This window comes from Pagrus pagrus (assembly GCF_965226575.1).
Source record: "Pagrus pagrus genome assembly, chromosome: 5".
Lineage (NCBI taxonomy): Eukaryota > Metazoa > Chordata > Actinopteri > Spariformes > Sparidae > Pagrus > Pagrus pagrus.
This window is the reverse complement of record NC_140189.1, coordinates 31,173,473-31,199,453: the sequence shown is the minus strand read 5'-3', so window position 1 is coordinate 31,199,453 and position 25,981 is coordinate 31,173,473. Positions and strand designations below refer to the sequence as shown.

The window sequence follows — 25,981 nt, the reverse complement described above, 5'->3', positions numbered from 1 at the left end:
GCGGTTGGGAGCTTTCAGTACATTTTCAGTAATTGTTGCACATCTAATAATGAATGAGGATCTATCCCTGTGCCTGTAGTGCCAGTTTTCATTGAAAATTTAATTAGTCGGAGACACATTCTTCAGCGCATGTCATTATCTCTGTGCTTTCTTTATGACTTACATTTCCTGCTGTGTCAGAAATTGTAAAATGTCAACTCATGGGCTGAGTCTAATTGCTTGCATTCACCGATCTTCTGAGCAAATTCAGCAGTGAAACAGCCTACTGTCACCGTTATATAGTAAATATTGTTTTGCTAATAAACGAAGTGCAGGAACTGAGTGAGAAATACAAATTATTCCCGTCGCACTGAATTTGGGGTCTAATAAATCAATTTGCTTGCTGCCTGAGGTGGTGGGAGATTTTCCTAAAGTATACTACATTTGATTTCTCTGCCTCAGATCATAATTTCATTTCCATTTTCGAGCCAGATTGTACCCTCTGCTTTACAATACTTCCTGTCAATTTGGTCAGAAGCCCACAGCCAATTGCTTTGAATCCGCTGACATTCCCTTTGTACTGCGGTAGCCAGCAGCCGGTGGAAGCTGCATTAATTATTTAATCTACAGTTAGAGCAACAGGTGGGAGCCTTCAGATATAGTAGTCCTTTATTTTTCATCTTACGTCTTGAAGTGTTCGAACTTGTGTCCTTACCAAAGCCAAAATGAAGGTATGAAATGAAGTTAATTACCCTTAAATGAAGCTGCAGCTCCCAATTCAGCAGTTAAAAATCTTTCTTACGTCTGTCTGCTTCTCCTGTGATTGGTACATTTAATATGGCAAATGAATGCAGGATAATGGCTTTTAACACCACGTCCCACATACTTTGCACATGTAGGTTAGTGTGTCATGTCCCTTTTTAATAATTGATATCGACGGGCTTTGGTCCCTCTGAAAAACCCTGATTGAACTGAATTTGCCGATGGGAAGTTGATTCCCCCTGTGCCCCAGAGTCATGAGCTCCTCGACTCCGAGGATTGATTTCAGACCAAGGCAGAACTGATCCCCTGGACTCTCCTGATTGGCCTTTAGCTCCACTAAACGCTCCCTCAGGGAGGGAGGGGCTGATGGGAAATGAAGCCATTTTTAAGGCCTATTGGCTGTAAACCTCCCAGCTGCGAGAAAAGCTGCAGAAAAGCCATTTTGTTCACAATGAGCTATCCTACAGCAAGAGATGGAGAAGATTGGAAAGTTAGACTGAGATTGCGAGAGAGAAAGAAATGAGGGAGCTGATGGTAGAAATGAGAACATGTAAAAATAGAAAGCAATATCACCCTTCACTGTAAAACTGTCATCAACTTATATTTTCTCATTATCTAATATGTATATACAAGTTTTAATTGAACAAAAAATGTCTAGTTCTTATTTTCAGATCACACATTTTCCTGAACTTGAAGTATTTTGACTTGAAGTGATGAGTTGGATGAAAAAACTGCACAGAGTTCAATCGACTCATTAAAGTTGTTTTTTCTAAAGAAACACAGAAACTTGCTGCGTTAATACACCTTTAGATACACTATATTTGACTTTACACTTAACTTTGACTTAAGAAAGTTTGGTAACCAAGATATTTTAGGGAATACCAGTTGAAAGAAATGGAAAGATTGTGATGGTTGCACATGAGAAGAACAACTGCACACATATACGTATTATAATGTACATAATTGCATAATTAGGGTTGAGGTGTAGCACTTAATTCAGTATTAGTTAATATAAGTAGGATGTCTGTAAAGTGACATCTGATCATTTACATGGAAGCAGAAACCTCACAGGCTGTTTGTACAAATTCATCCTTACTCATGAAAAACACAGTAGGCACAATAAAATGCATGGAGTGCAAAACTGCCTTCTAGTAGTGGATGGCTTTTTGACCTTGTGTGTGTGTGTGTGTGTGTGTGTGTGTGTGTGTGTGTGTGTGTGTGTGTGTGTGTGTGTGTGTGTGTGTGTGTGTGTGTGTCTTTATCCATCCTCCTCACCTACAGACAACATCAGCACAACCAGGCAAGTGAAACTACATCAGCACAAAAAACTTGGATCATCCAAAGCGAGAGCAATCTATCATAAATGTAGCTGGAACAAAAAACTGAGGGTGTCCATGTGAAAACAATTGTAAAGAGAGAGTGAACACAGATAGAGTAAAGCAGTGTCACACTCACAGAGTACAGGACGTTTAGTGTCGTATGTGGAGTGGATTCGGGGTTATAACGGCGCGTGTCTACATAGCTGGGGGGGTTTTCCGGGCAGAAATGTGCTGGCGGTGAGTTCGGGAGCCCTGGGATGAAGCGCTTGCGCGTTGAGCGAGAGAACGCTGCACGTCGGTTTTGATTGACAGCTGCTAACGCCATGTTAACAGAGGGCTGACCACACAGCTAAGGACAAGCTGACGACGCGTAGGGTGACAAGTACAACACTCACCAGCAACATTCAGCGTACAGACAATCTGCTCCTACACGTGGACATTTGTTGTCCCTGTGATGACAGTTTCCCGACTGATAAAGCTCAGGATAGACGGACACCGCCAGAACAAGCTTCTCCTTCATTTTCTGGATGACCAGGGCGACGGCTGATGAGTCCCAATCGATCGAATATATGATTGGATGCCTGAAAACTCAAGCGATTTTCAACTTTCAACAACTAAACACCATTGCTAAATAGGTGCATAAGAAGTTGTTGTAGCTCTATATTTAGGTTTTATATTGATTTTGTTTTCAGTAAGTTTTGTAAGTTCACAATATTCTTTCTCTTTGTTTTATTTAAAGTGTAGTTTTTATTTTTATCTCAGCCGACTGTTTTGCTTTTTAGTCTAGTTTTAGTACAATAACCTTTATAAGAACACTGCAATTTGTTTTGATATATTACTGCATTCACACTCATACTTCACATACGCACACACACGTACACACAGAGGAATAGTGTAGAACAATAGGAACAGTTGCTCGTACACATCTTTCTATATATCCTTGTTAATCAAACACTCAGAGCTCTTTCCTGGCGCACAGATGCACACAAACATTGTTAATATTTTATATCACCTCGTCTCCACTGCTTCGATGTGCTACTTACAGTACAATAAAATCAGTGGGGGTCAAATAATTTGAGCTGTGTTGCGCAAGACGTCCAGTTTATCTTCATATAGACAGTATGGCTCTGCAAAAGCAAGGGAAAACAGAAAACTAGTGGCAGAAGCAGCCACAGAGCATGATGACAATGATTTTCATGTAAGCTATGACAGGATGTCAGTGCAAAGTATTTTCTCCCTGTAAATGCACATGTCTAATTGCGCAAACTAAACCCCCACTAATGGTTTCATCACAGTATGACTTTAGGATTAAAGACTGCGTCTGACTGAGTGACGTAAAGAGTGCATGAACTGTAGCATCACAACCAGCAGACGTGCATAAAGCGGGACTGAATCCGGTGGCAAAACGTCAACATGGAGAAAATACTTAAACAAATACGAGCTGTCTGCGTGAGATATCTGGATCTGTGTTGATCACTGTCACATCTGTGTGTGCACAAAAACTTTGCCACCGACCAATTTTAGAAACAGCTAAATCTCATAATATTCACGGCTGTTTTGATGCAGTTCAAACCCATATTCATATAAAGGAGGAGAATAAGATAAGCTTTAAACTGAAGACATACTGCGAGGCTGCATTAGCTTGCACTGTATGTAGTTTATAAGTTTATAATTCCAGTTCTTCGAAATAGTTTTTGAAGGTGATTGTTTTGCATGCTTTTTATTGTGAACAAGGTTAACAAATTAAAAATGTACAGTACAAAAACACATGATGTAAGTTCTGGTTCCTGTTCCACGTTGTTACAAGGCCCATCTCTTTCTAAATGAGAAGAGTTATTAGAGTTATGAAGTAGCTGACAATGGAGTGTGTGGAATAAAGTCTTCTAGTCTCGTGGCTGTAAACAACTGCTTTTTTATATCGGGTCATTTTTAGATGAGTGGACAACAAATTATTTTCTTGTTTTGTTCAAAGACTGAAGTTTACTTGTCATTGGCCTGAAGAGGCAGAGAGGGCGCAGATACTCCAGGTTCCCTCCATTTGTGTGTGTGTGTGTGTGTGTGTGTGTGTGTGTGTGTGTGTGTGTGTGTGCGCCTGGGTTCTCTTACATACATATAAATCTCCTCAAGCTCTGCACTTCAAAACAATCAGCAGTGCATTATGTGGTTTGAGATGGACACGATTGATTGATCCTTTCTCCTTCTACCCTTGAGGGTCTGTTGCCAGCAAATGTGTCTTCATCCCCTACAATTAATCTAATCAGCCTTAATAAAAGCATCCATTACGGAGGCAGCATCGACAGGCACTGGCAGAATGTTTACTGATGAATAATCAAACGCAGGAAACTACCGATTGGTCTGCTGATCCAAACAACCTCCGCAGCTGCCACGTTACCGACCATAAATTCTGCCGATAAGCTTATTAGTTTGCAGTGGAGTGAGTGGACTTGTAAACCAGTTTGATCTGAATCATCTACATCCAGCCGAAAGTATTTATAAGTAGAGAGAAAGACTACACTTGATTTCTTGACATACAGCACAAGAAAATATGTATACAGACTACGGTGACTCACATTCTACCCCTGCATTTCCAGGGCTGCTTTTCGAACACTAAAATTGCCGTGGCTTATTCTTCCCCGCCGCCTTAGATAAGACAAAACATAACTTCAGGCAACGTGAACACTGGGGAGCAAGTAATTCTGATGTATTCATTCTCTGTTGCCTTTGATGAGTTACACCACTCAGTACAGTAGCATCTCAGTGAGTCTTTTTTCTAAGACCTCAAGGAATGCGGCAAGAAAAACAGGGGTTTGGAGACACCACCTACGACTGCCTTAAACTGTGACGACGCGACAGACACAAGTGTCTTTTGTTTAAACAGGCAGAGTAAATAAGATCGTTTGGAGGTTCACTTTCCATATTTTTTCCTGCCAGAAACAATGTCCCTTGTTTTCCAGGATACCCAATGCCCAGCTTCTCTTAATACAACTTGCTCAGCCTGCTGTATAGTCTAACCACCCGAAATGTACAAGACAAGTACTGCAGTGAGGAGGATGACATGCTATGTAGAGAATTTGTTGGAGCTGACATAAAACATGTCCGGGGCAGCAGGAGCCTGGAGATCAGAGAGGAGGACTTGTGACCAAAAGCCGCTTCTTTGAATTTCCAGGTCAACGGGGAAAGATGTGGGGGTTGAGAACAAACGACTAACACTCTCTCCTCCCTCAAATGTCATCGATTGGGCCTTGATGAAGGAACTTTATCACCAGCTGCTGCACAGGAGCAGCTTAAGGCCCAAAAAGTAGAGTCTGGAGGATTTGGCTGCTCAGGGTACATTCCAGGATAAATCAAATGATTAAGATAAGTAACGTGAGTTAATAAAACATTGATATCTTGTGATTCTCATTTTCCTGTTCACTTTAAGGCCCAGTGCAGAAACGGTCAAAGCACCTTGAGCCTCTGTAATCTGACATATTTCTTACTGAAACAGCACATGTGGATGGGCTATCATCTCAAAAGGGATTTCATCAGATCGCTCAGGGATTTGATTTGATCGCTCAAAGGTGGGGGAGCACGAGACTCTGGAGAATCACAGTAATGTGGATTTGTAGAGGACCTATTGCCTCTGCCTTCCTCTCCAGTGAGGGCGATGGCTGGAGGACGAGGCACAAAAGGTGGAGAAAGATTTTGTCTGCTAGCTATTCAAACCCACAAGCTAACAATCAAAGGACGTCCCAAACCATTTGATTGGATACATTCAGTTACACCTCTTTTTATGGCCTCACAATGTGTACATTTTCACAGCTATTTAGAGAAACAAACAGACAAGTTTCTACTGGAAGCAATTGTTAAATTGTGAAAACAGTATTGGACAGCAGGTAAACAAGAGTTTGACCAAAGTTATTAAAAATGAATTAGTACAGGATTGAGAAAAAGGGGATTCACAAAAGTATAGATCAGCTGTCGGATTAGTGACACTGTGCTTCATGCCAAGAAACAATACAGTTCTCCACTCCACACACAGCTAAATACCAAAAGTGACAGGACATTTTCAATTTAATTTGTTGTTTGTGTAATGCTGTTTGTTTCATGGTTCTATCCATCACTGTGTTTACTTTAAGTCTTGTGATTTTATTCAATCTCCATGTAAAGTGCTTTGGTCAAACGTTTGTTGCGTTTGAATGCGCTCTGTAAATAAACTTGATTTAACTTGACTGAAGGAAAGAAGAAAACAGACGTTGTGAACATACTGTACCAATACTGTGTATTTTTTCCAATGAATTTTTAAGCTAAAAGGTGAAAGCTGTGAACCCTTCATGATTTCCCACGTTAAATCTATCTGAATCCTGAGGGGGGAGATGAAGATGATGGTGTTAAGAGAGGTGCTGAGCCCTCCTCTCGATCAAGACATGGGGTGAGCACAACCGGCTGCAATTCCACAGTGGGAAGAAATTCATATGTTGCACATTGCGTGCAAGCTGCGCGAGGCAGATGAAGAAGAAAAAATTGGATAAACAGTCAGGTACATGTGCACGGTGGCCTATTCACAGGCTTGTACGAGATTATTGGGTGTTCTCTGAGGTCCTGGTCAGCATCCAACCTGACAGACGCATGACACCCAGCAGGGTGACACCAGACACCAGAGCAGGCTGTTTAACAATGACAATCACTTCCTCGCTCGTGTCACTCAGGGCTCATTCCCCCTGCTGTCCTCAGATTCCCCCTGAGACAAGCTGGGATTATGAGCTGTTCCTGCCGACTACCCACGGTGGCTCAGTGTCGGCCTCTGAAAGTGACCGCATGTTTGCAAAGCAGTGCGAGTGCGCGTTTCTCCGAGCAACACACCCGAAATCATAATTGCAGTAACATGCGTGTCGCATTCACTTATTTTCTTCATAGAGTCATCAATCATTCAATCGGACATCCATACAGCGCTCTGCCCCTTGAACACACACACAGACATCTTTATTTTACTCCTGATTTAGCTTGTTTGACTTGACTTGAACCCTCCAAGCAGCTGCTCCCTTTGTTTTCTTTTCATTTTCCTGATATAAAGATGATGGACAAGCGAAAATGGATTTATTTACAGTCAATAAAAAACCCTTCAACTCATCTCTCAAGAACCGACTCTAAGCATATGGTACATCAAATACTAATCTAATCCTGCAGGAGAGCAATAAAATTGGTTTTACTATACCTATTAAATATGTCACAGCTCAGTATGAGAAGATATTGGATGAACAATGATAGGCACACCGGTAATTACAATAGCAATGGCTAGAAAGGCCTCCCTGAGAAAAAGTAATTGGAAAAAGTTCCTGTTGTGTTTTCATAATCAGGATGAAATATTCAGAAGCAGACAGGCAGCAGGAAGTAAGGCTTATATTTGATATTAAAAAAACACCAAGTGCCATGGGAAGTGGACTTTTCAGGTAAAGTTATAGGTTAATTAAAGCATCATGTGACTTACTGACTCGTCTATTATGCAGTGAGTCACAAATATGACTTGAGGATTCATCAGAGTGGTGTGATGTGTGCTGGCCGATGCATTCAATGACATTCAGCTATCCCGCTCAGCAGCCAGCCAGTCAGTCAGTCATGAAGACAAAATGGATTCGAGCAGACAAAGAAAACCCCTTATGGCAAGAAAAAAAAAGGGGAGCCTGAAAGGCACAAAACAAACTTTTAACAGCCACAATAAAGATAAAGTCAAAAGAACAAGGGCTGTCAAAAAAATCTGCCGTAGAGGGCTGTCACTCAAGACAATCCCTCAGAGACGCGCAACAGAGAAAATACTCTGCTGCTGTCTTGTCACTCAGACACGTACAATCCTTCAGAGGGAAAAACAAAAGGACACAAAGACTGAATAAACTGTTTATTCTGGGTTATGTGGAAAACATAACAGCAGGTAGGCTGTGGTCAAAGCCCCAGTTGTAAAATGCATTTTGAATTTAACAATAAAATGAAGAAAAAGACGTTTTCATGTCTCAGTGCTCTTATTTTTAACGTCTTCAAACCATCCTTAAGAAATACAAAATGAAAGGAGGGTTTCCCTTAACTTCTCAAGGCTTTAGTGCTTCATCTTTCTAGACTGAAAAACAATGGATTGTACAAGGATTGTATATGTGAGATACGAACAGGGAAACATTTTGTTGTGTCTGTCGTTGCCCTGTAAGATCACTGGACTTACACATTGACGATAAAAAAGAAAACTGAAGCTAAGGCAGCAGTGCCTTAAACCTCCAGTCTTATTATAGCCAGCAGGAGGAAAGAAGTCTGATTGTTTGTAAGCTTATGAGAAAATGATCCTTCTTCTCGCTTGATTTAATACCTCAGTAAACAGTTTCCTCAGTGAAGGAACACAGACTTAAATACAAAGAGTGATTAACTAATGAAACACAGCTGTACACACAAAACAGGCGGGGGAAAAAAGACAAAGACAGGAAGTGGAAGGTGGATAAAAACTACAAAATAAAACAGGAAATGACTAAACCATAAGAGACATTTTATTTTGCTGTTTTGTTATTCTGTCCAATGTCCAATGTCACTACTGCACTAATTACATCACTGTTTTGATAGCTGATCGTGTTTATAACCATTCGCAACAAGCTGAGAAAAGTGGGAAACAGGTCAGTTTTAGCTCCACTTCCTAAATGACTTTATGCTGTATATAAGCTTCATTACTAGAAGGTAGGTCACCTCAATTTACATGTATGTGAATTATTACTGTTAAAATACCCTCTGTTCCCAGCAGTCTTTCCACTGACTTTTAAACCAAACTCCATTCAAAAAGCAGGTGTTTCTAGGTAGGTAACCATGTTTTTCCACAGTAAAAACTAGTGATACCATGAGCTACAGGCATGTCATTTACCCAGTAAGGTCATTAACTAACCTGTGATGAAATGTTTCCCACAAACGGACATGTAGTGACTGGCCAGGTCTCACAGTTCACCTCCTCTCGGTGGCTTGCCTGAAGTCACAGAGCTTTAGACATGGTGCTGCTAGCTTTTCACTTTGGCACCGGCACTTTCACAGCATTTGTTTTCACCCAAAAGGGGGAATGGTCGTTCTGGCAAAAGAAAAGTGACGTAAGCCTGCTCTCCCATATCATGGCCCCGTTTTGAGTAAACTTGACGATACAGCGGGGTATGCTCTAGGACGTCACTACCTTGTGATTGACAGGTCATGAGCAGGGTGTGTCTGCCGGTTCTCAGTTAGATCCAATCCTCTGTGCCACCACCCTTGCATCCAAAAAATCAAGATGATGAAAGTCACGATGCCAAACTCAAGGTTTCAAACCAGTACTCCACAAACCAATTGGTGATGTTACGGTAGGTTCACACTTGGATTCACATTAATTCCCAGCAGGAAAATTGAACAGCAGGAGGCACAGACATCATTTCAAATATCTCCTCAGCCTAGTTAGGGTACTATTTAATGAAAGAACGAGTCTATTACCATACTCTACCTACTTTGACCTAATTTCAAAACATGTCCGAACTTTAACTGTGAAAAATTGTGGCCCAAATTCACCAAAAGGCTCCACACTGACCAAGAAAGGTGTCCTCACTAGTGGGTGTCTGGGGAGTGGAGCACTGGCTGAGATGTGGGCGTATGGTGAGATTTATCCATACCCTCTCTCTTTGTTTCCCTCGCCACCTCTCTCGCCCTCGCTGGCTCCTCTTTGAAGACATGAAGATGCTCTCTTCAAAGTCATGTGTTATTGGATTCAGAAAGGCCAGTGCTTTTAATGTCTGGCAATTACAGCTCTCTCACTCTTGTGTCTGAAAATAAACAGCGGGAGCTTTCAAAGAGGTCCAAATAAACATGCGTGCAAGTACATGATGGGTGTGATACAAACATGTACTGCATACAGCACACACACACACGGACACACACACCTCCCAATGCTGCAACATTTCATTGAGTGCATCATTAGTGCTTTCTGAAGTGCATGTTATTATTTTCCTTTCAGTTGGTAATTGTGTCCATGGGTAATTGTAGCATGGCCTTCAGTTATAAACTCAAAGCGTACTATAATTTTTTAAACAACCCTTAAATCCCAAATCTAAACCGCACTGCTGCAGGGGAGAGCCAAATGTGCCACAAGATCAGAGCCAAATTTAACATTAATACTCTCATCTGCACATCCATCCTTTTATCAGTCAGACTCCTCTCTCTCTGAATACCAACTCCCTGCATCAGTTGTCATTAAGATGAAAGACTGTTAATAGCTCCTTCCAGAGCAAATGGTGATACGGAAGCTGTGCAGCATTTATTCTCCTGCACTCTCTCCCCCAAATTACCTTCGATTAAACAACACAGTTTTAGTTGCAAACTTTAATTGCCTAACTGAGCAAGCAAACTTTATTAGTATTGCACTTTTCAAAACAAAGGCGAGCGAGTGCTTTGGCGAATGAAGAAGAGATGAAACGGCAGCTACAAGAGACGGATAAAGAGCGTGTAAAACAGGGAGAAGAATTGTGTCATGGTTTGGGTTTATTGGTTAGTCATTTCCTGTTTTATTTTGGTAGGTATATCCTCATGTGTCATGTCTTACTTTCCACTTCCTGTCTTCATCTTTTCCCCGCCCTTTTGTATACCTGTGTTTCATTTGTTAATTAGCCCTTGTGCATTTAAGTGTGTGTTTTTCCTTTACTCTTGGCTGTGTCTCCTGAGTCTGTTCCCCGTGTTCCTGATTTTGTTCCCCGTGGCTTTATGGTTTGTCCTCCATTTTGTATGATTCTCCTTATTGCCTTTTTAATACTTGCATTTTGGACTTTGGGACTTCAGTTTGGTTACAAAAACTCGCCTTTTGTTTTTCAACCTGCTTGCCTCAGCAACAAATGACTGTTAAGATGCAATTCAAAGATGTGCACTGAGTTGGCTTCTCTGAGACTCGTAAGTTTGAGGCTGTGTCAGAGTTAAGGAGCAGCAACAGCAAAAGTATGATCACCTTTGTGATCCTGCACACTTAGAAGTAAAGGTTTACAACCAATCTGGTGTCATGTATGATCTATATTTAGTTTTTCTGCAAGCCTTGCTGATGAATTGGAGTTGGTTTAAGGAAGATTTGCTGTTAACCAGCCGTAGTCGTGAATTTAAGGTGCGAAATTCAAATTCTGAGGCTTATTAAGCACCCATCTGTTACAGCAACGATTAATGACATGATTTGGGTTTTTGGTTTAGTTATTTTCTGTTTTATTTTGTACTCTTGTCATGCCTTTCCACTTCCTGTCTTTGTCTCTTTCCTGCCCATGTTCTGTGCACACCTTGTTTTATTTATGCCTGTGTTTCCCCCTCACTCTTTCTCACTTCATCTGTTTTCATTCTGTTTTCCCACGTCAGTCCTGTGTCTCCTGCGTTCTCTGTTCTCTGGTCCTGTTTTGTTCCTGGTGTCTGTTTGTTCCTCATGCTCTCTAGTCTTGTGTTTTTTTCCAGCTCTGTCTGCTTTCCCCTGAGTTTCTTCCTGGTTTGTACTTTAGTTTTAGTATTTCTCTTTAGTCTTTTGGATTTTCCCCAGCCTGTTTTGTCAATGTTGTTGTCTGCCCTTTTCGTTGTCTGGATTTTGATTTTTGGACTACAGCACACATTATTAAAGCTCACTTTTTGTTTCTTGACCTGACGTTGTGTCTGCATTTGGGTCCTCATCGTTTGGCAAGCCATAACAAAAACAACTTTATTTGTCTGTATTTGAGATCTTGTATTAGGATTTTTTAAAGCAAAATCTAGATAACTGTCTGAAGACGGTAAACGGGCAGACAATTTGAAAAACCTATTAACTTCTGACAGCACAGAAACTGACTCTACATGTAATTCTCTAAAGTAAACTGATTTTAATTGGGTAATACATGATCTCCAACCACAGTGAGATAATATCTAGAACTGGCACACACACAGACTCATTATTTATCATTGTTACCATCATCGCTGTAAAGTTGTACTTTGGGAAACACATTTGATGTCTGTTTTGTTACCGCATTAAAAATAAGTAGCATGTAAATGTCAGCAGAGTGGTTTTCCTAATTTCACAGATCACGGGTATCCTTAGATGGATATCTGCTAGAGCAATAAACTTATGTTTCATTAACATTGAGGCTTTCTAATTATTTCCATGTGGATTCCTTTCAGGAAGGTTTGCCTTTCAAAAGAAGGGGAGCCCCTTTCATCAGAACCATTCAACAGTTTAATCAAACACTAGGGACACTGAGCAAACAAAAAAAGGTCATTATTTTACTTAGTGTGGTTGAATTCACTCCGTTAACAGGCATCAAAAAACGCAGAATCAATCCTCAAGATAAATATGACCATTTCTGCAAAAGAGTCGTGCAGAGAGACTTAGACCTCACATTATCTTGTGATTTTGAGAAGGCGAAATAATTGTCTAACAACAATAACAGATTAAAATCGAGTACAATTTATAACAAAACTGAGCAGTTGTTTTTCTTTAACAAACGGTTTTCTGCAGTTTGGACCAGCGCTCTCTCTGTTGTGTTTCATCATTCACATGGTACAGGTACAGGTAAAGCAGGTAATCGTTGAGATGCTGTGTATAACGAGTAAGAGAGTCAAGAAATCTACTACTGAATGTACGATACTATGCTGCTACTGAAAACTATGAATTACCTTACTGTTAGCCTGTTGAAGCAAACCACACTCGGTAAAGACCTGGGCGTCTTTTAGTCCCTTTTTTCTCTGAGTCCACAGGACGCTTGAAAGTCACTGTCACGTTCGCTCTCAATGCTCACTACTGCAGCAGAAACCCATTAAGTGTTTTTATGAGCAAATGTCACTATGCTAATTGTCTGAATTTCAAGCACTTCACCATCACTTCCTTGCTTGCACATATGCTTGACATAAGGGTATCTCCCCTGCACTGCTGTCTGAGTGATGTATGACAATAAAGTGTGGCATTAAAATAAAGTAAACACAAAGGACAGACACAGCTAACATGAGGCAACAGGAAAAAGAAATACACATACAGACGGTACAAAGCTCAGTTACCAGAGTGCAAAAAGGCAAGCAACAACTTTTCCTTCAAGGGCGAGAAAACCTGTTATGAGCGTGCACACGCATCTATGGTTCAGTGGTTGCTGATAGGCTCTTGCAAGACTCTAACTGTGCAGAGGAAGACTTTCTGTCTCTTAGTTATCAGTACTGTAGACAGACTTACTGAGAGAGCAGACTGTGCTGACAAGTTATGGCTTCCCATACCGGGCTAGAAAACAAAAGTTCATGTTCAATTAAACTTCAGCAAAACCAGCCATTTTCATTGTTGTGCGGTGATTCAGTGTTGTATCTCCTGAAACCCTAACCCCTTGTCAGCAGGGTGGCTTAGTGAGTAGAAACACAACACTACACTACAGTTAGAGGTACAAGGTTCAAGACATCACATCAGCAAGAGCAATTCTACTTCACTGTCCACGAAAACCACAGCGAATCTCACACCTCTATAGAGCCAGAAAAAGTATTTTCCCATGGGACTCATGATGTCTGACATGATCAGTGCTTTAGTTTTATTTTCTGGGAATATTTCGGGCTATATCCCTGTCTGGTTCAGACATTTTGGGGGGATTTCCACGGTGACATAGTTAAAAAAATGCATCATTCTCAATAGAGTTGGGGTGTCCACAAAGTCAGACTCTGCACCGACAGTCTTTGTGAAAAGCCTTCATCAATTTAGTGTCATATTGCTTCATCAAAGCTGAGAGCAATATAATTCATCTTTTATCAGTTGTCAATGGATAAAGGTAAGATACCGTGGAGAAGTGAAATCAGCTGGAGTATTCCCCATCTTTTAATGTCAGACTTGAAGGTAACGATGCTGATTGATGTCGAAACAGTGTGCAAGACCTTGGGAAAAGTTACTCTAACTTTGGTGTTCATCATGTTTCACGGAGCAACTTTACAGAGAAACATGGCAACGCTACAGACTGAATGTCTATTTGATCCGTTCACCACTGTCTATGTCTGGATTTTCCAGTTCCTGGGAGATTGTGAGGAAAGACAAAAACAGACAAGAGAAATGAGATCCTGTCAAAGATATCGATTCACTACAACACGAGAGTCCACTGGAGCCTCGCATCAGGAGCTCCCACATACTGTATGTGTTAAAACACGATGGGTGGGTGCTCGATAAGTAGTCATTGGAGCTGCATCTTTTCCCTGTCAAATAAAGAACGGGAAAGCCAGATAGATTTTACAGACACTTCCATCAGTTAAGAGGGTGTAGCCATGTAATAGATCTGTCTCGCACCTAATGGATCCTCTGCAATCTATTTACCAATAAAAGGAATCGCAGGTCCATCACAAGACCAATTAACTCATTATACAGTCATCTCCTGCAACAGATGATATTTCATAAAGTAATCTGCAGTGCAAAGTTTCTTTGTGTAGCAAACAAGATTACATTTAGATAACAGGGGTGAGAACTGTGTTGTTGAGAAGGCAACAAACCCTCTTTTTTTGCATAAGCTTTTGTGTAAACATGCAACATTTGGAGCTATTTTCTAAAGTCTTAAAGTCTTAAAGTCTTTAAAACCAGTAGAATAGAATAACCATTTCAAGGGAAAAACACTCCGTTTCAGCAGGCAGCCAGATGGAGAAACTCAAAATGGGTCACGGTAAAGGAATGATTCCCTGGGAAATAGCTCAATGCCCTGAGGGACACAATATACCATAATATAATGACACAGAGACCAGGGATTTAAGCAGCCACATGAGGGCAAAAGTGAAGGTGTGTTGCAGCGAGTCTCATGTTAGGAGGCCTTTTTATAACCTGAACTCCAAATGCTTTCCAGAAGAAAAGAAAGCATGCAGAGGTTTTCATTGTGTGTCTATTCAGGTTAGCTGTGATGATCTGACTCTTCTGCTTCAGCACGTCCACCTAATTACTGCACATGAATCAACCAATTAGAAGAAGTCAGGGAAATACTGTGTGAGAATATGTCAACAGCTCAAGTAACCCAAACAGACCGCCCATCTTACCACACCTCTCCTCTGAATCTATTGTCACAATAACTGGAGCTGATGGGGTGCTGTGACTGGGGAGGTTGGAGGTGTAGGCTGTCTTCATCAGTGAAAATCTCTCCGGCTATTCTTTTTTATTTACTTTGAAAAAGCTGCAAATATTTCTGAACTCTCACACTTGTCTACTTACAGTATCTATAATTGATAGGAAGCAGCTTTTTCGTTATGAAACGTTAAACAGCACAAATTATGACTTTTTAACAATTTTCCACAGATTTTAGCAGGTTTTTCTCAAAGGTGAGTCTTATTTTCACTCAAACAATGTGAAACAAAGTCAGTTTGTCAATATTAAATAGTCAAAACTGAGGGATACTGTCACATAAAAGTCCTACCCCAGCCTCATGCGTCATTACTTACTGCAGCTTTAAGTCGTCTCTAATTTATAAAGGCATAGTATTTGCTAATTGGCAGCTGTCACTTTAAAACAGAAAGATAGTTTCAAAGCAACTGCCCAAGGTGTCCATTTCTCTTGCATGCTACGATGACCAAACCAAGGTTGGACAGAGAGAGTGAGTGGCACTTTATGGTCCCTGAAGACAACCTCGGCACACATGGTCACACACAAATGTTCATCAGCAGAGACAGGCATGTCACAGACTGCCACGTGTCATCAAACATGATGGAGAAACCCAGCAGCCTGACCTGAACACAGAAGCTCCTACAAGATGGAACAAAATACAACAACCTTCAGCTGGCCTGTCAGAGAAATACCAGTGCATTTATCTCACCAGTCCATTACCATCAGTCAGCACCACCTGGACACGCCATGAGCAGTCATTAAGTATGTGGGTCAGCTGCTTTATCCATTAAAACCATCAGAAGAAGAGTTGTTGTTATTGTTTTAATGGTTGACCTTTCTTCTCCTGGTGGGATGGTTGATTTGAGCTCTGAATTTATATCGCAAGAATAACAATTAACGCCAATAGGTAGGCAAATAGCAGCCAATGTCCCACATCTGGATTTCGCCTCCTGCTGAAGTCTTGCCTGTTTACATTAAAAATATTGCTTGTTTTTTTACGTATCTACTGTAGATAACAGGTGTTACAGCCGTAGTGCTGTGGGTATGTTTGTGGGGGGGAGGATGTTGTCCTCCCCCTGTCTCTCCACGTTCCACCCTGGTCCCAATCCTTTACTACAGTGAGTGGTGGATCGCTCCTGATCCCCCTCACCAATCTAGGCCTGGGACTAGAGCTTCATATCGGGGCCAATGGCAGCATTTGGCCTGCACATTGATTGCAACCTTGTGCATGTGTGATCAGAGATTCAATCTTGAGTTCTGGCTTGAATTTAATTTAACTATGTCTGTTGTTTCTGTTACAGGTCCTCTGGGAATACTTTTTTGTTGTTTATATTGAAAATTACTTCTTTATTTTTGGTTCCTACATTCATTTCTGTCTTCTTTTACCCTGATGTGAACTCATCCTCTTGCCTTTTTAGGGAGGTAACACAGGGTAAGGGTTTATGTAAATCCCAATAAATATGACCCTGTAACATCTACGAACCGCAATTACAAAAAAGTTGGATACTGTGTAAAACAAATGCAATCGTTTTTTAATCCTTTCTGACAAATACTCAGTTGAAAACAGTACAAAGATCAACTTGTTTCAAACAAACTGGGTTTGTAAATTGGTAGCAGATGGTAGTGTCATCATTGGGTATGAAAGGGGCGTCCTCGAAAGGCTGAGTCGTTCGGTAAGGACAGGCGAGGTTCACTTCTTTGTGAAACACATGAATGTGTGAAGGAGATTATTACATGGTCTCAGGAATTATTCATTTGCAAATAATTGCATTGTGTTTATATTTATATTACACACAGTATCCCAACTTTTGGAATCAAGGTTGTAACACTTCCCCCATTTAAACAGAGTTACGCTAATTAAAGAGGTGCATGGTGCTGAAGTGAAGATCATGCTTTCGTGGATATTATCGGAAAGCAGACAAAACATTTTGTCCCTGAATATTCTGCAGATTAGTTCAGTATCGTCAAGGACTGCGTAAATAAACATTTGCTCATTATGTTGATAATGTATGTCCTGCTGCGAAATTAGAAGCGTAATTTCTACGAGATAAGGTTGGTTATATTCACCTCAATAATTAATGAAATTCATCTAAAACACAGATGGTTCTCTGCCTTTTGGATATTAGCCTGTTAAACCCCAGTCAATACTATACCAATACACGAGCCCTTTAGAGTTAACAGTCTAATCATTTGCTGTAGTAAACTGAGATTAAATGAACAACATCTCCTTATTATACAAAAACCTTAGGGGGAATGGAAACCCATAAGCTGTAGCAGAGGGAACGTTAAAAGTCTCTTGATGAAGTGACTGCTGCGTTGACACAAGCATTGCAACAATACCCTGTGGCCCTCGTAACATATATGAACTGACACCTCAAAGAGACGAGACTTGTTGTCACTGCCAAGTTCCCCGAGAGATTAGCCGAAGGGACGACTTTACACCTTGATTATTATCCGTCTACTGTATGCAGAACAATGGGCAAGAGTTGACTGTAATTGGTACACTTGTTATCGAGGATTGGGAGCCAGGCCAAATGAAAATCTCTAAGATTAATTTCTACAGATTCAATAAACTCACATTTAGCAAATAGTAGAGGTGCTAGATGAGATAGCATTACAGGCTTCTGCATAACAATATATATCAATATAATGTGTTGCAAATATGTTTATCTCTAAAACAACCGTGCCAGAGTCCTGCGAGAGAAAACTAATTATGTATGCAAATATACTTTAGGAAACCTAGAATACAATTATAAGTTTGTGTACATCGTCTTCAGATGAGGAAGGCTTTAAAAGGAGATTTAACAGTCTGATAGCAACACAGACCAGGAAGAAGAGGAGAAGACACTGCACTCCTTCTTTTGGAGGAATTATTTTCACATTGAGGGCTTTGTCATGCGGATGATTAAATTGTCTCAGCACAGTGAATATCTTGAATATGTTGTTCAAAAGGGTCAAGGATAGATAGTGACAGAGTCAAAATAAGCATCAAGGAACAAGCGGAGCCTTTGAATTAAATCCACAAGAATTGTAGAACATCAGCATCGAAACATCAATTTTGTTTGCTAGGAACCATTTAAGAGCTGACAATACATATTTCAAGAGAGTAGGGAGAGGATAGTGAGTCTTAAACAATAGCTTTAATGACAACAGTTTCTTTATGAATAACCTTTACCTGATGATAGAGCTGCTGTATAACAATATCAGAAGGAATACGGGCTGTGAGGTTGAGTGGGGCTTCACAGACGACGACAAAAAGACGGCGCACCGAGGATATGCAAATATGTTGGCTTATTCCCAACAGAGCGAGACACACAGTAATAATGAGAGGGGCAGAGAGAGACAAGTAGAGCCATGGGCCAAGAGCCGGCTGCCAAACAACAATAAAAAGCACTTGTGTGTGATAGATCAAGCTGTGAGAGGAAGATGAAGGGCATGCCGGGGTCAGATAGATAGAAATCCTCTGTGATCTCCCCCATCTTTCACAAAGACCGTCTGTGGCATTACAGGGGACACTAAGGGGAGATAGTTGGCACAGAGGGAAGATAGTATATAGAAAGAAAGAAGAGAAACCAAGAAAGAAACAATGAAAGAAGGAACTAGACATAGATGGATGATGAGACGATGGGCCTCTGGGTACAGACATGTAAAAGACCGCCCACCCCTCCTACATTAGAGCGAAACAGCCAGACTGAAAGACACACAATGACTACAAACCAGGGTCTGGCGATATGGTAAAATTTTCTAAGCTGCCTACATTAGTCCAACAACCACATATTTCCAATATATTCATGCAGGTGTGTTGTCAGAGTGGAGGTACAGAGCCACTGCACTCCTGGGCCTGTGCTCGTCAGGGCTGTTCAGTAATCCATCCATGGAACCAGACGGTCTTACAGGACATCTGGGATATGGCTAGTTGACCTCTCGAGCTTCTGCCCTGCATGGCTGGCTGAACACACTGCATCCTACCAATTGTGAGAGGGACTGGAGGTGATGGGAAGGAGTTACATGGGGTGGGGTGGGGTGGGGAAGCCCTGTGCTTGGTGTGAAGTAGGCCTTTCGCACATTAATCATGGTCAGATTGAACACTGAACGAACCTGAATAGTCGGCCCGCTCTGCTCTTCAAGATGATGGAACGCCACAAACCACCGGGGCTTTCTAGGACTGTAGACACCGTAGATTACTCGGGAAAGAGTACAAAGGAATATGTGAGGGAATTTTATTTTGGATTAACACACCAATACTTTGAACTGTTTCACTTGTCTACTGAAGCTCGCTGGATTTTACCTTCTCTTAGAAATCAATTAAAGAACAGATTTACCAAACCTTATAAGAGTGTGACGACTGATGAGTATTTAAAAATCTCTCTGCCTCTCCCTGTGTCTCCCTTGCTATGGATCAATAACTCTTTTATACTGTCTATAATTGAAATGCAGGGAGCCTGAGGTGATTTACTTGGCTTTAATTTCCTTGTTCGTTATGAATACAAATATACGCCCAAGGACATTATCCATTCATCTGCAATCACACACAAACACAGACAAGAATTCCTGCCGTATTAACCAGATATCCTTCAGTTGTATACACTACACATAATAATTGTTTAATCTGTAAAATATTATTTAAAAAAAACTCTTACTGTGTGCACTATTACATATTTAAATGCACAGGAACATTTGTAAAAGGTCAATAACCTAAAGAAATTCAGATTACGATCATACAAATTAACAAAATCAAGAAATTATCACATTTGAGAAGCTGCAACCTGTATTTTTTATTTTTATTTTTATTTTTTTTGCCATTCTTGCTTTAAATAAAGAATACAATGATTAATTGGTTGTTGCACATACATTTTCTGTGAATTAAATGAGTATTAAATGAGAATATGAAGTATTGTATATGAGAGACTTGTAAGCTTTTAAATTTAGGACTAAACTCAAACATAACATTCTCGATCAATACTGTACTCAAGCGAATTCAAATCTGGAAAAAAGCTGTTACTAAGGCTGAGAAATGTGCAGGGTCCTATTTAATAACAGGTATAAAGGCACCACCGACTTCCCGTTTTCCCCCTCACTATGGTCGTGCACCTGTACACTTTACCCTCAGAGAAAGGCGAAATTACAGAGGGAAAGAGCAGAAAGTGGTGACAGAATGGTACAATGAGGAGGAAAGAGCAAAAGGAGTGCAGGACCTTGTTAAAAGCCCCTGTGTGACAGCCAAGGAAAGGCTGCAGCTCAGAGTCATTAAATGTGGCTGAAGTAGGAGAGAGTGACTGGGAGAAAAAGAGCCGTACAGACAAAAAGAGAGGCTATTGGCTCGGAAATGGATGAAAAAGTGCAAAGGTAACTGGTATTGTAAAAGCACAGAAGATATGTGAATGAGACAGAGGCGGGAAAACCAACAATCAGCTTGTAAACTGCAAATCACGTAAAAGATAACAAAAGTATGGAGGGAGAACGTCTACAGCTCACATCACAGCTTGCAGGGAGGATGGTTTCAACTATTTTTGTTATGTATGTTCAGGGACAATGCACATTGATCATGCTCACTGTAAATGTGCCAGTGAAAGCCAGAAGGCTAATTTTCAACTGTTGTCATTTAGGCCAGATGTTAAATTAGCCAGTAAAACAACAATACACAACATGTAAATATAGGGGGAAAAAATGTGAACGCAAAATATGAAGCAATGGAACGGCAATGCCTCGTTGGGACTGATCGAAGTTTGGTGAGATGAGAGAGGGGCGGCTCTTTCTTGCCTTTTTCCATTAACGTGCCTTTAATCTTTTTGTTTGTGTTTGTCATGTTGCATCTCTTCAGTTGTCTTCTGTGCTATAATGCGATTTTATGTTGCTGTATTTCAACTGCCTGTGCTGATTGTCTGCTCAACATTGTTCTGCATCAGCTGCCTACATTGTCCGACTTTGCACGATGCTTGCCTTGCTCTAAGCATTTTATCCCAGGATTCTGTTACTACACCTAAATTTCTCACCTAAAAAGTTTTCAAAAACATACTCTCAGTGAACTGTATAGCTGTAGCACAATATTTTTTGTTGCCAGTCATACTGTTTTCTGTTTCAAAACATACAACCAGCCAAAACCAAGCATCGCCCAACTCGCAGCACGCATCACCGGGGATATTTTTTGATCCGGTGCATTCTGGATGTTTTCTACCTTTTGAGCAAAAGGGAATAACACAGGCCCTTTCCTCTGTTTCTCTGCTCAAGTAGCTAAAAAGTTATATTTGCATCTTTCTACTGCTTAGGCAGCCTTGTTTTATAAATATATGATAAATTATGATGAAGGACATGCATCATTTCCTGTGAATCCCTCAAGCTCGTGAGGGCAATGTGAATCTTGCCCAGGAGTGTGGGATTATAACTTTAACACTATAAAGGATTATAACTTTAACATGTCACAATAAATCCTCTGAACCCATAATCTCGATAACTTCACTAGTGTTTATTGTTTCCTCATTCAGCTCCTCCAGGGGAGTGACTTAAATACTTTAAGGTCTGTCAATGTCCATATTACAGTATGTACAGTATATGATATGCGATTCAGTTTACGTTAGTTTATATTGTTAAACTTAACTAAAATAGTGAGAAAGGAAATCGGTTGTTTTTCACTGTCAGGCTTCACAGTAAACTCAGGACTTTTTGACCTCTGTAACATCACAAATATTTTACCTCATTGAGTCTTCAATCATTCAGCTCAGTCACGGACACTGAGTCTGGCAAATAGCGCAAATGAATAATTCAACAGTTGAAGCAGCCTATCAGAGAAACTAACTCCTCTGGTGTTTGGAGGCCATCTCAGATAGCGGCGTAAATCCAACAGTCGCCACACGTTTAGTGAATAAGAGTCTAGATAAAATAGCTCGACAGCCTTTACATTTGGAAATAAGCTTTCTGATCCTTTAAATCTCCAGGCACGGCTCGGGTTCAAGAAAATGTCCGGTTTGATTTCAATGCGGAGGGGTAGCACCGATACAATTCACAAAACATTCAGCTCTCAAAGAGTTTTCTCACACCGCGACACATTAAAATCATTCCCCAGACACCAAGTGTACTCCTCTACCGCTTTCTCTGTGGTGTCAATCAGGTGGGAATTCAGTATTCATTTTCTATTTTGGTTTTCAATGTGTCACTTAATGAACTTCAAATAACGCCTCAACTTGCCGTGTCCCACATTTATCCATTCTTCTTCATATGACTTCACAAAGCCTTAAAATCTTCCTCCACACTCCTGAAATAAAAGAGGAGAAGATGAAAAATGATCTGGGAACAGAAAAGATGCAATGTTACAGTCGAAGATTTTAATAGTATGAATAGCTTAATACAAGATGTACTTTGAAATGAATTCCAGGTTCAGCGCTTCTACTGTGCAAGGCAATTTTGGTAAAAAGGTAAAGTAGCGTCACCGCTTGCTCTTTCCGACGCTAAAAGCACTGCTTTTAAAAAGAGCCGCGAAAAAGAAAAAAAAAACTCTTTTAATCCGCGAACACCCTGACAAAGACAGAGTTGTCTTCGCAAGCTTTTGAGCGTTTCAAAGTCATCCTATCAAGGAGGGAAATCTAAAACTGAGTGTCTGGGGAGCAAAAACACTGCAGGGAGAGGACTCTCATTTGGCTTCAGTTCTCCTATGGCAGCCATGTTCCCCAGGCTGATGGATGAAGGCAGAAACTCATCTCATGACTAATTATTTATCTTCCCTCCAGAACTGTTGTGTCTGGGGGTTGGAAATAACACAAACCTCTGCTCTGACCAAGTCATAAACAAACCAGAATGATGGAGGTGACTGAGTCTCCTCTTTCCTCCCTTTCCCTCACAACACTGTAGAGCATGGCTACCACACATACAGCCCACAGACAAAATCTGGCAGGTTATATTTTCTCTTCCTTTACGATGGTTGTGTGTATTTCTGAAATGAATTCTGTTTGATAAATAGTGCTATTGTCTTGACTATGAATTTTTATACGTGCAATGCAGAGATTTTGCATTCAAAAACATAATTAATGCCAATTAGCGCTGTCACTTATGAGGCTGTGAGAATGCGTCCACACATCAAAGTCCTACTACCATCAGTGAAAGACAGCTTAGTTCTTTTAATAAAAGAAAAATGTGTTTATTATATTCACAATAAGATTTTATTGTAGCTCGCAATAAAAATGACTCCGGATGAGTTTATTTCTGTGAATTTAAGCAGGATAGTTGTGAATCAGTCATGAATGTCCTCACAAGAGTGACTTGGAAAAGCTGTCTGTTTGCTGAAAGCAGTGATGTGTCTTGCCCGAACTGCCTCAAGGTTGGAAGAACACTATCTTAATAAGAGCTGCTACAAAAAGTCAATCAACAAAGACATGATGGGCTCATTCAAGCCATTTTTCTAGTAAAAAAAATGTCAAACTTTCCCCTGCTCCCAGCTTCTTAAATGCAATCACAGTCATGCGTGGAGTTTTTACAGTTCTCACAACAGCACCGATGCTGTATGTGATGTGTGTGGGAGGACTGTGAAGTTCTGTGGTAACACTACAAACCTTGTTAAGGACCTGAGATTTAATCACGATACAGAATATGATGAAGTTATGCAAAGTCCTGAGTCCTCTGGCAGTGGCAGGTACAGAGAGAAGGAGAGATTGTAGCTACTGGGAATGTTTATCACTGTCAATGAACATGTGAAAGTGAGGGTTAGTTCAGTTTGTGTGTTGATGTTCACAAAACAGGAGTTTCCTCACATTCTTAAAACTCCTGAATGTCGTTTTATTGAGCTTCGGTATTTAAATATCATCAATACCAGCCTGGGTTTTACTTGGCATCTGATCCGAAAGGAAATCAGTACGAAACTATACTGTACAGAAATGCGTGACAAAGTCTATAATCTTTCTTTTCATGCAAAAATGCGTTATGAATTTCAGTCAGAAATAATACAAAGTTTCAGCATCCTGAGTCAAATAAAGGGACATCGTTTCACAGCGACAGCGTGTCTCCACCGACTGTTTTCTTTGTGTGGCGGAGGTATATATGTCTGGAAGTCACATGTTTGTTCACAGGTTTGTTGCTGTAATAAATCACTAGCAATAAACCCAACACATGACTGCCAGGATGTAGATACAATTCAATTTGTCTGACTGTTGAAGCCTTACATTAGCTCCACACGACGTTCACATTGCACTTTTGCACAGGAGAAGGATGTAGTCTATTCTATTACAGTGTAGTGGCTCTATAGGTATCACTTTACAGGCAGTTCGGAAAGGGGGAACGAGTACAGAAATCAATAACTCTTTCAATGAACACATGGCTGGTGAGTTTTGCGTTCAAAACGACTGAAAAAATTGTTTCTCTTGACTCCTTTAGGGATTTCTTTAAAGGTTCAGAGCTAAAGAGCGGTTTTACAGTCCTACCATTGGTGTCACACTGTGCCACTGCCCAACAGGTGGCGGTAACACTTCAAGCTTTGCAGTAATGAGCCAGCAAAGGATGAGGAAAAGAAGACGTCTAGCAAGTAAACATGGATACAAACAATGGTGGATTTAATTGTTTGTTTTTTTAAGTCTTTGCAAATGTTTAATGAAGAAAAAGGACAGACACAGGTTTTGGTGAGAAACACTGGATTTAAGCATAACTTTTGTTTACCCACAAGAAAATCATTGTAAGCCACCTTTAATCGAGGGGATGACGACCTCAGTATGTTGACAAATGATAATGAGGTTATCTCGCAGACCACAGGATGTGCCATAGAGACCAGGATGTACTGCAGACTTACACTCTGTTTAAAACTAAGCAGACACCTAGCAGGAGGCATCCCATTCTAATAGAGGGAGGTCTGTGTCCTCCAGCACTTTGAGCTCCTCTAATCTCTTATTCATTTATTCAAGGTGAGAGGAGAGAGGAGCAGCTACAAGCGAGAGTCCAGCGGGTCAGAGGAACGGGGTTGAAGGGGGGAAGAAAGCTCTGGTTAAAAGAAGGGAAAGAAAGATGGTAGGAGAAAAGCCCCGACTCTTCCCTCTCATCCTTCGATGAACCTATCAGTGGATCCTGCGGAGGAGTAGAAAGGCTCTGGTCCTGGAGCTCCACACAGACCAGGATCAAAGGGAATCCCTATCTGATCCAAATGTCGTTTGAATGTTTAATGGTAGCCAAGACACTGAGGTGAGGCTCGAATAAGACGTGGCTCAAGAGAGCTCTGATCTGAGGTGGCCTGTCTTTTTCAGATCAGAACGTCACATTGGGGAGCTTTTTTTCTGAGAACATAAACTGTATAAATGCATAATTCAGAATACAAAGCATATATATATATTTCAGTGTCGTATGATTGGCTCTTCAAAGTCCTATTCCCTTTACGTTATGTCTTGATATCGTCCGTCGCTGAGTTTCATAAACAGCTGCTGAAGCTACACCATCTCCTCACATTTACACAGTAAAGACGACAGCAAACACATGACGGTTGAATAACGGAGCACTGAAATAATGAGATCGAATGCATACAGCACACGCCTACATACAGTACATATATTTACAGACACATAGAGCAGTGTAACTGACATTCAAAACTGCATGGAGGCTAATTAATTTGTGTCACTGAAAGGTTAAATACAATGTATCGCTCACATCGTTCTTTTTTTTTCAATTTATCAACCATTATCCAATTTCCATATGCTCACACCTACATTCCTGCTTAAATACCCACAAGCGGAAATACATCCAATCGTATGCAGATGCTGCTAATGCACAGAAACCTACACGGATTATTTCAGCTCTGACAAAGCCCTTCACCAATCCAAGGAAGCTTTTGTGTCCCGAGCATGGCTCCCTCAGAGGAGAGCGCACAGGACGAGTGTATTTATAGTTTTATTATGCAGATGCCATCAGCGAG

General features: G+C 40.7%; 1 protein-coding gene across 3 annotated transcripts in view; it reads right to left on the bottom strand.

Moving 5' to 3' along the window:
- Window positions 1–25,981, bottom strand: part of LOC311256874 (ecto-NOX disulfide-thiol exchanger 2-like) — a 166,231-nt gene that overhangs the window by 82,471 nt on the left and 57,779 nt on the right. The window lies entirely within an intron of this gene.